The sequence below is a fragment of the Anomalospiza imberbis genome, chromosome 13 (assembly GCF_031753505.1).
Source record: "Anomalospiza imberbis isolate Cuckoo-Finch-1a 21T00152 chromosome 13, ASM3175350v1, whole genome shotgun sequence".
In the NCBI taxonomy this organism is placed as follows: Eukaryota; Metazoa; Chordata; class Aves; order Passeriformes; family Viduidae; genus Anomalospiza; species Anomalospiza imberbis.
This window is the reverse complement of record NC_089693.1, coordinates 1989029-2002774: the sequence shown is the minus strand read 5'-3', so window position 1 is coordinate 2002774 and position 13746 is coordinate 1989029. Positions and strand designations below refer to the sequence as shown.

Here is a 13746-nt window from a genome sequence, read left to right as displayed (position 1 = left end):
GAGAGCAGGGGAAAAACCCATTTGCAAAAATTGGGAGGATGCTTGGATTATCTAAAAAACATCAGTGTTAGATGCTGGACACTACTCAGTGCAGCAGCATCCTGCTAATTATTTATCTCTCTTTCTGTCAGGCAAAAGGCTTTTGCACATCACACACAGATCTGATTCCTCACTTCACATTCTCAAGTCAGTGATTCAGAGTGAGCCTTTAATCTGTTACTGAATTTTATTTAGTTGTCTCTTTGTCCCTTCTTGTTTACTTTCTTAATTGTGCTTCTTTTTCTCACTTTTTTCTATATATAAGTGACTTTCTGTGTCCTTCCTACCCACACAACCTCTGCCTGCTTATTTCCCATTGCCTTTCTGTTTAACATCGTTTGCCCCTTATTCAGTGTTCCCACTTTTTTTGCATCTTACAGATCAGAGCAAGAGGAACAAGCTCAGTTTCCAGGCTGGGCTCAGATCATCCACAAACAATCCCACGGAACATATTTTGAGAAATAAATTTCACTTACATCTTCATGAGCCAGAGAGGTACAATATAAATCAAAATAGAGTAAGAAAAATAAACTTTTCCAGATTCCTGTGGATTGGAATGGATGTAGCATCTGCCTCAACTGTTAAGAACACCTCCTGCATTCACTCATTTGCTACCTTCTGACCACAAGCAGCAGATGGTATTTTGTCATTGCACAGACCTCAGTTCCCATAAATCACAATTTCTGCCCTGCAGAATTCATAACCTAGTGCTGGGTAACAAGTGGATGGGTCCTCTCCTGCAACAGGCACTGCAAATGAGTTTCCTTCCATGTGCAGCTCACAAATCTTTCTGTATATTTGACCACCAGTATTTATCATAAATGAATATTTTGTAAATATAATTCACTCTTGTCATTTTGGTGACATTCCCAGTAGCCCTCACTGCACAGATTCCATCTAATTAATCCTCAATTACTATTAACACATCCTATGGGCTACTGATGTCTTTCCTGTCCAACACATAACACATAATTTAAGACACTATAATGGCACTAAAGAATCTAACCCAAAAGGACTCCCTGAGGTAATTTACACTCACCACCATCAAAGAAAACTGATTTGTTGGAGTATTTAATTTTCAAGTATTTTTCAGTGTTCTGACAAAGTTATTACCAGTAGTTCTGGTCAGTGACTGCAGTTACTGTACTTTGCTCCTCAAACCAAGTTCAATATAACTCAGTGCAATGACATTTCCAGCTGAAAGATTACCTCCATTAGTTAGGGTTACATCCAAAAATCATCAGGGAAAGCTTACAGAAAAACAGCAAAACCATTGCTACATGCTCAGCTCTGTCATTCTGGAACACTACAGCTATCAAAACTCATCATGTCTAAACTGAAGCTCAGAGTTACAAATGATAATTTTCAAATTTCTTCATTCATTCATTTACCATAAGGTTTTTAGTCTTTCTTCACATGTAAAATGAAAACCAGGCATTATTATGAGAGGATGGGACCCATCTCTCCAAACTGAAGTACAAAAGTTGGATGCCTGGCCTGGTCTGGTCAGGACCAGCAGACTGCCAAGGACTACCTAGACCTCCATGGAGGATGGGGGCAGGTGTCATGTCCAGAAGGCAGCTCATCCTAAAGGTGACATCCCCTGCCAAAACAAGCCTCCAAAAACCCAATCCTTTGCAAATAAATACCAGCATAGAACTCCTCTCTCCTTAGAGTTTCAGGGCATGACTGGTCACACAGTGTTTGGAAAAAAACATTGCATAAGAACACCAAGAAGTCAATTTTCTGATGCTTGAATTGTGTCTATAAAATAACTCACAGGTCCTGTTTGGATGATAAAATGCCTATGTGGAATATGCAAGGAAAAAGAAAGTAGAAGTGGAGAAGGGGTGAAGAACATTGCTACATCAGATATTTTTCCTCAGTTTGAGGAATGGTAGGTGTTATGACTTAAATGGTTTTGATTTGCCGTATCCATTTTAAAGCACAGAAGTTAATACAAGTTCAAATTATTCAGCCAGCACTTCTTTAAAATGATATTTACAGCTTGTGCAATTAAATGAAAGCAAACAAAAGTAAAATTTATGCTACAATAAAGTATTATTGTCTTAATTCTTTAGCAGAATTAAGCTAGCTGTGGCAAGTAGATAAAAGCCCTTTGAAAAGTGAAACATTGCTGCAGTTTGTCTTGTCAAGGCTGCTGCTTCTAAGCATATTTATGGTTTTCCTGTTCCTCGAGAACCATAAATGACACAGCAGGTCAACGAGACAGTTTCCACCTCGGTCTGGATATTTCCATCCAGAACTAGAGGATAATTCAGTCTCCATCCCCAGGTAACCCCAGCCTCTCTCTTTCCACTGCTAACAAAAGGCTTAATTCTGGACTTCCTCCTGAGAAACAAATTCCATAGCTTGTGCTAACCCCATGACTTGGCCAGGGCTGTGGAAGGAAAATGAAAGCAGCATTTCCTGGTGCATTCAGAGAGCAGGAATCAGCCCCAGCACGCAGGGACCAGGGCACTTTTCTGGAGTGACTGCCTGTCAGTAGGCACTAGACTGTGATGCACAACTCACATGACACCCTGTCAGAGAAGTCACCTCCCAGTGTCCTGTGCTGTGCCAACAGCGTGCTGGCTGCTAAATGACTTTACATTCTTCTTTATTTTTCTGCAGAGCTTATTTTAGAAAGGTTGTATATCAATCTGGAAAGTGCTGTGAACATGATGTTATCATAATGGTACCATATGCCAGTTGACTACTTACAAATCATCCATGCTTCCCTCACTTGGTAGATTTTAAAAGCATGATAAAGAACTTGATTCTCCTCATGCTTACACTGGATTTATATCAGTGCACCTCCATGTTCTATACTGGTAAAAAAATATTTGTATCAAAATCTTTACAAAGCTTTAAAGGCTCTTTAAACAGCAATAGTTTTTACTATTCTAGTAATTGTCTCAAAACCAGATGTGAGTGTTAAAGACTTAAATATATAAAAAAGTAGGATATGCTCCCAAAACACCTTCTCCATCCCTACAATCTACAGAAATAGGTTATATCCTTTAACTTTAAAGCTCTTTAAAAAGCTTCAAAGTTGTTAATTTACCTTCCTGGTTTGGCCCCATTAGGAGTCTACTGTGAATTCCAATACTCTACCTGATCATTTCTCTATAGCTTTTTCCTACTATCTGTGTTCCAGAGAAATCAGATTTTCACCTGCCCACAACACTCTATAAACCTTGCAAAAAATTGTGTTCTGTAAGACTTGTGATAAAGCGAGAAGTTAGCAAAAATCTAGATCTTAACAAGGAATCCAAGATAAAAGACTAAGTAAAACTTCTGCATATCTGAGCTTGGGAGAACCTGAACCTATTTCCACTCATATCCACCAGTTAAATATCAAAAGAATAAAAACCAAAAATAAAACAAACCAAGCAAAAAAAAAAAAAAAAAGCCTACACAAACTTGTTTACAAATTCCTCACTTGGGCAACCTGTTAGCTGTCATATTCTGGCAAGATTTATGGTGCCTTTTTGACACTTTAAAATATTTTTAAGAGTGACTATTAGTCCTTATAAAATGTTTTTGGTGAAAAGAAACCTAGAAAATGAACTATGTGGAGTTAGTGCACAGAATTATTTTCACTCAGCTACTCTCTCTTACTCCTCCTCCAGGCAGAGCACATGTTTAGCAATGAATCTCATTTCAGCCTCGTGCCTATTCATTCATTCATTAGCCTTTGTTCTCAGGCTGGTATCGGGAGAAATTCTCAGTGCTAGTTCTTACTGCAAAGGGAAAAGTGAGCCCTAAAGTTCTGCTCTCGTTTGCAATCTGGTGTGTGTTGGGTGAGCTCTTCATTCCTGCTGCATTTCTGTGAGCGGGCTAAGTGGTGACCTTCATCTTGTACCTCCCTGCCTCACTCAAAAAGAAGCTTTCATACAAATTTCAATAGCTTGCCTTTAGAGCAGCAGCCAGACTAGAGAACCTGCCTGGAGGGCTGAGCTCTAGTGGTCAGATACAAGTGTTTGTAAACACACTCATCCTGGAGCATTCTTGTGTTTGGTCATCTTGACTGAATGCCTCAGATTCTCTGGGCTGCAGCCCACTCTCACAGCTACTGAGTCTGATCTTCACAGCAGTGTGGGATATTGTCTCTTCATGAATTTGGTACTCTATCTGTAATTCATAAGGTAATTGTCACATTCTATGAACTCTTGAACAAAATTCCTCCTCTCCACCTGCACACATCGATTGTACATTACTCACAGGATTCACAGAGAAGTGTCATATGGCTGAATTCTTCTGGCAATCTCTAACTGATTCTGTCTGGGATTTGTCTCCTCTGAGACTGGCTCTTTTAATTTTCTACAAGCTTTTTCATGTCTTATTCTTTAACATACAGAACTTCTCCGCTGAGGTTTCAATCAGTTTTGTGCAAAGGAACATACAGGTGGATCTGGCAGCACGGTCAGTCTGCAGGGCATAGAACAATAAGGGGGATTTTTTTCTATCTTGTCCATTAATATCTGAAAAAGCCTTTCTGGGGGTAACTCGTTTATTCACAATGGTAATTAAAACTATGTCTTTGATGTAGGATTTTACATATTAGCCATTTTTTTATAATATGTGAGATAATCAGGGCAGGATGCTGTGGCTTTACAGGGATCCCAAATGCTATTTGAGACACATGAAGAAAACCAAGATATCTGCATTGGGCACCAGATCCAGTGTGTGTCTCCCAGGACAACGGAATTCTGGTGGAGCAGCAACTGGAGACCAGGCAGGATACCCTGGGGAATGTAAGGGGATTGTGAGACCTGAATCCTACAGGCATCTACAGCCTGGTCTTAGGTCCATCACCATCCCTGAAGAAACTCACAGGGACTTTGGCTTTGAGCTGGCAACAGACTCTGCCTCTTGCAGCCTCACAGGTTCCTTTGCATGGATAGGCAAGGCAGAGAGGGGCAGTGGAAGTGCCTCCCATGTCTCCCAGCACTCCTCTGGCTGCAAGGTGCAACCAGAACAGACATATTTGGGTAAGATGACAATACAACAATAAATGTGTAAATAGGTAATTCAGACCCAAAGGGGGCCAACAGATGATGGTTTGGGGGAGCCCACCGCACTCTGTGCGCCTCTATTACACAGATGCAATGGCAAGCATAGATGCTGCAATAAGGAAAAGATAAAAACCAGTGCAGGCACCACACTCCACACTCCCCAGTGCCTGCAGCCCCCATGTTTCTAGAAGAAGACTTATGGCTTTTATATAAAGTAACCGTGAACCCTGTAAGATCTCCATTTAAATTCCCGACCCAGAGATTTGCACAGCAGTACTGCAAAAAGTAGTAATTACACAGAAGCTTTTTAATATGTAATGATATGCAGCACTTCTCTTTTTAAGCTGAACAACCAAAGTAGGATCATAAATATTATATTTATATAGTAACCCAAACCACATGGTTTTGAAAACAATAACCAAGCACATGCTTTGCAGGAGCACAGAATTAGAAATGATTTCACATACAAGGATAAAAGGTTTGCAAGAATTGTGATCACGCTAGAGAAAAATAGTTTATGCTATTTCAGACTGTACTCAAAGGTATTTTCACAGCTCCAATATAATTAACTATTTTTAGTGATTTATAGTTTTGCTGTATGCATTTACTTAAATATTAATTCTTCTGCCTGGAGTTTAAAGCACGATGGATTGTTCAAAGTGAAAACAGCTGAGTGCCTCATTCACAGTAAATATGGGACTTCTCAAAAGGGACTGTTGGCTTCTGTTTGATTCTTTGGACAATTAATTTATATTTAATTTTTAAAAAACCAAGACATGAAATTAGGCTTTTTTCATAAGTAAAACGCCAGACCAATGTAATGCAGCCTAATAGTGTGTATTTAACATCAGCCAATTTGGATTTTTTAACTAAAATTACAGAATTTTATAAAGTAGGTGACTGGGAATGACTGGAAATAAAGACAACACTGAGACCCTGTTTTGAAAAACAGATCATGGCCACATGACCATTTTCAATGTTTCATATGTGGAAACACTTGCACTATAAAACTTTTGCAATTCTGTAACAAATTTACTGAGGTATCAACAAGAAGCAGCAATAAAACCGAACTCAAGGGTCTGATCACTGAAGAAGCCTCCAGAGGTTGTTACTGACAAACAAGCCTTGAAACTGATTTTGCAAACATATTTCACACATGCTTATTAGCATTTATTAACCTCATCAAAGACAATTTCAGGTGTCCCACTCCAACTTTAAGAGACTCCAGAGCAGGGCCCTTGAACATCAACTTGTTCATAAACAAGCACGGATCCACGCTCTGTAAAAGATTGGCTAAAATCCAGCCCTGTCTGTGGTGAGGCTGTTCAGTCGGTTTGGTCACCTTTATTTAGCAGCACTACAACCAAAGCAATACACCTGAAAGAATCCATCCAGCAGGCATTAACTACTCTGAGGAGAAAAACTTGTGGGGTTTTATAACCATGTAGACATGGCTGGAAGGTCCAAACAGCAAGAGAGACAACAAAGCTCTGGATAGACTCTAGGAGACATCTAAGCATGGGAAGGATTCTGACTCAGACTTGGATATCCCAGCATAAATCTTCTCAGATTTCCTTAGCCCAGTGATGTGAAATTGAGACCTAACGTCCAGTCACCTAACCCTGAGATTTCTATTACCACTGAGCATGACAGGGGGTGGGATCTCCCCCATCTGACAGGTCGTGGAAGGCAGACAGGCTGCTCCATTCTGGCTAATTTATGTGTTACATACTTCTGTTCTAAGTCAGGGGATGATAAAGGCATGAATTGTAGCCTTCCTTTTAGTTAACTCCGGACTTTCTTCCCGCGGGAGGGCAGGACGGGCTAAGCCCATCGTGCAGTGATCACCGGGGCTGGAGATTTAGATAACGAGGAGCGATGGCTGCCTTGGTTTCCCAACTATTGATGCTCTGCCCACCCCTCTGGATCATTCAGGTGCCCCGTGCTTGCGCCGAGTAACCGGCACAGATAAACACAGCCACCAGAACTGTGCGCTGTCCCTGCGGACCGCCGCGTTTGGGAGCTGGTGTCCTGACACTCCCAAACTTCTTTGTTAGGAACCACCTGGCAGCGTAGCCAGAGTCCTGCCTAGGCAAAAGATGGCAATGTTTGGCAGCAACGAGTAGCACCAGTGAGAGTGAGATTCCACCCCCTTCCCAGGCTCTAGAAACGCAGGTGTCGCTTACACACGGCATCCTACAACTTCTCCCTGCCCCAAACACCTTCTCCCACCAGGAGCCCCGGCAGGTACAGACAAGGGAAGCCACTACAATCCCAGCAGCGAGGCGCCAGCCCGAGTCCACTCGCCCGCGCAGCGCAGCAGCCCGAGGACGGGGACACGCGGGGACACGAGGGGACCAAATCCGTCTCCTGCAACCAGAAGAAAGTTCGTGCCGATACAACACCCCAGTAAACCACGCGGGGGGCAGGCAGCGGCTTCTGAGAGAAGCGTTGATAGGGGAGAGTCCTAATAAAGCCGTAAGATCTCACCCACGCACACATCTCCGAGCTCAGCACTTCCAAAACCACCAGCGAGAATGCAAAGATTGAGGCAAGGGACTGGAGAGAGACTGCCTCCCCCCGGCTCATCCTGGCTGTCTGGGCAGTTCCAGGAGGAGCAGGGCAGGGGCTTCGTCTCTCGCAGCCGGGGGTGCAGAGGATGCGCCTTGCCCCGCAGCAGTGCCAGGAACAAACGGGGCGTGGGGGGCCGCAGCTGCGGACACGGGGCTCCCGTGCCGCGTCCCCGGCAGCGCCCAGCGCTTGTCCCGACTCGCACCTACCTCGGTGGGACCCGGGTCCGGCTCCTTGGGGCTGCGGCGAGAGACGACGGCGGGAGGCGGCGAGCGGAGCCCGAGCAGCCTCGGCCGAGCCGGGGCCGCTCGCACGGGGGCACCGCGCCGCTGCCGCTGCCCAGGACGGTCGGGCGATGCTGCTGCGGGGGACTCCGGGCGCCTCTTTGGGTCTGTTAGGAAAGTTACCGCGGCCACACGACCCACCTTAAACCCGCCTCCCCGCAGGACCCGGGGGAGGGGGAAGGAAGAGGAGGGCGGGAGGAGACGGGGGTGGGGGCTCGGAGCCGTTCTTTTCCCGGCGCAGAACCAAGTCACAGCAGCATCTCTCGGGCAGTCGCTCCGGGATGCAGGGCTGGGCGCACCAGCGCATCCCCGGCTCTCGCAGGCGCTGGGCTGAGGCTGCGCTCCGCTCCCCTCCCCCTGGATTCTCGCTTTGACGTGCGGTACCAGCTTCAGAGCGCAGAAACTTTCCCGTTTCCTGCGGCGCTGACGCTGATTTTTGGCTTATTCGTTTGGTAATGGTTGGTTTGGCATCTCGTTATTTATTTAACTGTTTGTTGTTTCGGGGAGGGGAGATCTAGTCCTGACGCCTTGGGCTTTGTGTAGTCTGGTTTTGGGGTTTTTTCTCTACCCGATTCAATTAAAATACATTCAGTAGCCTAGAAGGACAAAGAATCAGACTGCCACCCCGGCATCCCAAGGCTGCTGCCCGAACATGTGGGAATGAGGAAGCAAACTATAGCCGAGGCAGAAACACTCGGTAGCTCAGCAGAGGCAGGAGATGGGGAGAAAGCACGGCTCCCTGCCTCCTGCGGCTGAAACACCGCGATCTCCCGAGCAGAGACCTCTCAGACTCCGCGGATGTGCTCAGAGCGAGATCACGCAAACTTCTGGACCCATTTCAAGGTGCCGGGTTTGCAAGTAGAGGCACGCACGCAGCTGGAGGAGCGGGCACACACGGGCAGGCACACGCAGCTCGCAGTGCCCAAAGCAGGGGAAACGCTGGCTCGAGCAGATACCACGCGAGGTTCAGGGGATGCTAATGGGGAAAAGCGCCGTGGAAAATTTACCTCTTCTCTAGCATCCTCTACCGTCCAGAGCATCTGCCCTTGCACTGTCACATCGACTGCATCGCTGCTGCTCTCGGGTGGCTCGGTGCCCCTGCATGCTCAGAGAGGCATCAGCCAGGGAGTGAATCGCACCCCACGGTTGTCATTTTCTTCCTGAAAGATGTACCAGAAGTTACAAATGCATAATGATTAAAATCATTACACCTAAAGGCTTGTGACAGGTGATTTGAACAGCTGCACTAACTTAGCTCTTAGCCAGCAATCTTACACTTGCACAGGCTTTTCAAGATGAAATGCTCTACTTGTGTTAGGTACTATTACTGATTATAGTCTAATTAGAATAACAATGTTGGCTGTGATCCTGCTTTTTTAACATCTCAGTATGTAAGAAACACAAGACCAAGTCTCTTTTTGATAACAGACCAAAAGGATTAATAGAACTTTTTTTTTGTCACCGTAGCCACACGATGAGTCCCCACATTGTACAGTATTTTATGTCCATATGAGGCTGCCAAAATCCTTTGTCCTGCACTGTGTGTTTCTTGGTCACGTGCCAGTGCATGACTGCAGGTGATGGCAGTGTTTCAAAAAGGACATCATTTGGGCCAGGATTGGTACATTGGCTCCATAAGGGACTCCCTGCAGCCTCCCAGCCCCCCAAAAAACTCTTTCACTCCAGCACTGCCTTCGTGCCCCCAGGTTCCCAGCCTTGCCTCGCCTGGCTGTGCTGGTTTGCAGCATTCCTGAGACCTTGCACCAGCCCCCTGAGCCAGCAGCATGGGGCAGTGGAGAATCCCTGGGTGCTGGAGTGGCTGCTGGAGAGATTCCTCCTTCCCTACCTCTTTTCCAGGCCCAATTCTGCTCCCTCCCTGGCTCCACAAGCTATTTTTCTTCATTACCTATGGCTAAGGCAACCTAAGCAGGATCTGCAGCAGTACTAGTATCTGAGGTGAATTCCTCACGATCTTTCTCCACCTGTTTTAAATTTTTTTTTTTATCAAAATCCTAATGATGAATATCAATAATAAATTAGTAATCATGTTCATTTATTAAATTATTTTCAATATTTAATACAATTCAATAGATCAAATTTGAACTTGATTTATTGAATAAATAAAGATAATTAGGTTTTGTTGTTTGTCTAAGAATATTAAAAATCACCAGTTGCTCTCTACTGATGGCATTGTTTAGAACTCAGTTTTGTCACCAGTTTCCATTTGGAGAACTATTTAGCATCCCCGATTTACCTTTTTAAATGGTAAGAAATGCACAGAGACTAAACCAGACTGCTTAAAATGAATTAGGCAAGCCTGCTGCGACAATTTTTTTCTTTGTCTTTCAGTGCTCTCTGTAAAACTTTCCAAAGAAGTGGCCTGTCAAACTATGAGTTCTCTGGACACCAATGAAACCCAAGATATTACATTCTGCTCTATGACTTTTGACAGATATTTGAGGCAGAGCATTCAGCCCCACTCTTCTTGCTCATATAAAATCCCATCCAGCTCAGTAATTTCCCATGGAAAGTTCTGGCATTCTCTGCACTGTGGTTGTCTGCTTGCAGGGGCGTAGATGCCAGTAAATGCCAATGAATGTGGCTATGGATGTTTCTCCATTTGAGGGTGACTACTGAAATACTCATTTCTTCTTGGTGTCTATTTAAATGCAACCCCCTTCTAAAAGACATTCAGCACTAGATTGCAGCACACTGGTTCTAGCTCAGTGCTTCTGTTTTTAAAATGTGTAGTTTACAAAAAAGACATATAAAAAGATGGTTTGGTTTCTTTCTTATTATTGTTGACTCAATGAGTCTAGACTAGAGTTATAACTCTGTAAACTCCAGCTAAATCTTCAAGCTTAGCAAGATTCTTTCATAAATCAGATTGAGTTGTTGAGATTCTGAAGGACAAAATAACTCTCAGTTATGAGTGCACAGCTTCAGTTTGGTGAAATGATATCTGGTTATCCCCAAGAAACCCGAGCATCAACATGAAAATGAGAAAAGAATTTGAAAAAAAGAAGGGAAAAATAAAAAAAGCAGGAGTGTATTACAAGAGTGACTCTGCACAGAAAACTGCTTAATAATTCTGCTGATAAAGTGTGAGCCAGAGAAGAATTCATTTCCCTCTCCCAGAGCTCAGCTGGGGTGACAGGAGTTTCAAGAAGAGCAGCTCTTTCATAAAGGTGAGCAGGTATGTCCTTCACACAGACAACAGGAGTTTGAAAACACTGAAGTCACTGCGAGCTCTGACGTTGACTTTTGGAGAGGCAGAATTTTACCCTTTGAAAAGATCTGCTGAGTAAAACCAGCCACTTGTACACGATTTCTCTTCAAAGTCCATTCACCTTTCAAGAGCATTTTGCTGCTTTCATTTGCTTGCATGTCCAATTCAAAACTAGTTCCTCTCCACTTTTTCATTTTCCGTGTGTTCTTTGTTCTTAAAGGGGAAATTTGGCCTCAGAAAATAACAGCAAACCGAATCCTGCTAGTGTTTGTAAAAGCACAAGTTATCAACACTGGAAAATTATTATACTGTTAATATCAAAGCCCAAGAAATTAAATATGCATCATTTGTGTCTGAATGAACAATTACTATTGAAAATAATGCCCGAAAAAGAAAAACAAAGCCCTTTTCAGACATAACATGAATTTTAACTTGTTTTTTTTTTAGAAAACCAATCAGGGTTTTAGTTTATGCATCATTCTGTTCCCCACAATAATACTCTGTCTGTGCAATCAGTGATGATAAATGGTACATAATTGTAAACTTGATATTGGTTTTCAATATTGAATTCATCATCCTGTCCTCTTAACACATATTAAATACTTTAAAGAATTTATGTATTTGTTTGATTTATCTGTGATTTTTTTCCAATATGTAAAATTTATTAGTTTTCTAGTTTTGAGGAACTAAGAGTAGACAACATCATTAATAACACTGAATAATAGTGTTGGCCTCATTTATGCCTGACTCCCTTCTAGCAATACAAAGTGTCCAAATCAAATACAAACATATTAGTTGTAGGCAGTGTAGAAAATACAGGCTGAACTAGAGCCAGTTCTGCACAGGTTTTGTTTGATTTTCCCAATCCATCCCTGATCTCTCCAAATAAGGATAGCAAGAATCACGTTCATTTATCTTTTCCCACGTGATGGACCCATTACAAATACAAAGATTCACTCAAATTGTCCCAGTGCTCTTAAAGCATAAGTAATAAAAACATGATCAGAAAACATTATACAAATACGATATACAGGAATTGTTCATCTAATTCCAACAGACACTAAGCATTTAGGGCCTGGTTCAATCATGTCAATTGTTTTTTTCATTAACACAGCTTTTAAGTCTGCTCTCCAATCCTAATAAAAAGGACACTCAAAATGAGTTAAGAACTGGCCAGTGACCAAGAGGTTTGTGTAAATCTTGACCTATAGGAAGTCAAATTCCACTCTTAATCCTGTGTGTATGACCATCATTCTTAGTGGCTGCTATTTCTCTTAATCATGGTTTCTGCACTGCTCCAGGGCATGACATTATTTTCTGCTTAGTATGATGTAAATTTTAAAATCAACAAAGGATTTGGTAAGGCTGAAGCAAATAACTATGCAATGATGCAAATGAAGCCATAGCCTTCATTCAGCTGAACTGTAGCTGGTTATTTCAGGGAGGAATTTGATCCACTAACAAAAACAAGAGGGAAAATCAGTTGTACATGGCTATTACTCCTTTTATTATAAAGGAAACTGGATAAGAGACCAGCCTCCGACAAAAGGGATGAGTGGAACTCTGTGCTGCAGGATGGCTGTGACAGCTTTGTTGCATGAACACATCAGCTCTTTGGATGGATCAGAATGGCCTGAACATGTCAGAGAGCTCCATGGAATCCTGTGGCTGGCTCCAGGAAATTCAGGGTGTAATTCTGTAGGAAACAGGATTCCAAGTACACCCTGGTATCCAGAATGACATTCTGCCTTTATTTGGAGCACATGACTCTGGTAAGTATTGGGGAATGATATCTATAAAATAGATTGACAATCACTCTGCAACACCTAAATTCTTATCAATGTTAATGAGAGTAATGCATGTGAACTGAGAAGCCAAGAGGCCCCTCACAATGAAAAAATAGGAAAAGCAGCATATATAATACATAACTAACAGCAATGTCACATAGGTCAGCCTGTAAGTGTTGGCTTTTTAGTGCAAATTCCTATGTGGATAACTGCAAGATGAGATTTTTTTCTTTTATCCAGAAAATTCACACTGCAACTGAAGCACAAAACCAATACCTTCCAACACACCTTCACCTTCTGGTTCTGAGAAAGAAAGGACAATTTCCTGCCGTGTTCCTGTGTGTCTGCAGGACATCCCTCCTAGTACTGCCTGAGGTGGAATAAAGGCTGTGAGAGAAACACGACCAATTCCCAAATTCCAACACCAAACAGGCATTTACAGGTTAAACATTATCAGCTGCATTTGTGATTGAGTCAATTATTTGAATATTCCCCATCTTCTGGGCTTGTATCTCTTTGAATTTCTCTTTCACCTCCACCTAAACCCAAAGGCTGGAACAGCCCTGAGCAAGCATAGACCAAAAAAGGGGCATAGACCCAGGAGCTAAAGAAGAATCCTGATTCTCTCCATCTGCCTACACCAATGCAATGAGGTTTCCCAAAGTTCTGCTCCTTCACAATGGAACCCAAAAGCTGCTCTCCCTCAGAAAATTCCCATTTGGAGAAAGCTGACCAAACTTCCAAGTGATAGCAAACCAGAAATAGAGTTAAAATACAGACTGAAGCAGACCAAAGTTGGTGCTTGGTATTCTGAA

At 43.0% G+C, this 13746-nt stretch overlaps 1 protein-coding gene across 9 annotated transcripts in view; it reads right to left on the bottom strand.

Moving 5' to 3' along the window:
* Nucleotides 1-13746, bottom strand: part of MEGF11 (multiple EGF like domains 11) — a 273843-nt gene that overhangs the window by 250419 nt on the left and 9678 nt on the right. For 7 of the 9 annotated variants that reach the window (XR_011003600.1, XR_011003601.1, XM_068203530.1 and 4 more), the window contains exon 3: nt 8923-9075. The gene's annotated coding sequence lies outside the window, so the exon portion shown is untranslated. Of the gene's footprint in view, nt 1-7840; nt 8036-8056; nt 8441-8922; nt 9076-13746 lie in introns of those variants that run through there. The other 2 variants (XM_068203531.1, XM_068203532.1) reach the window with 2 other exon arrangements.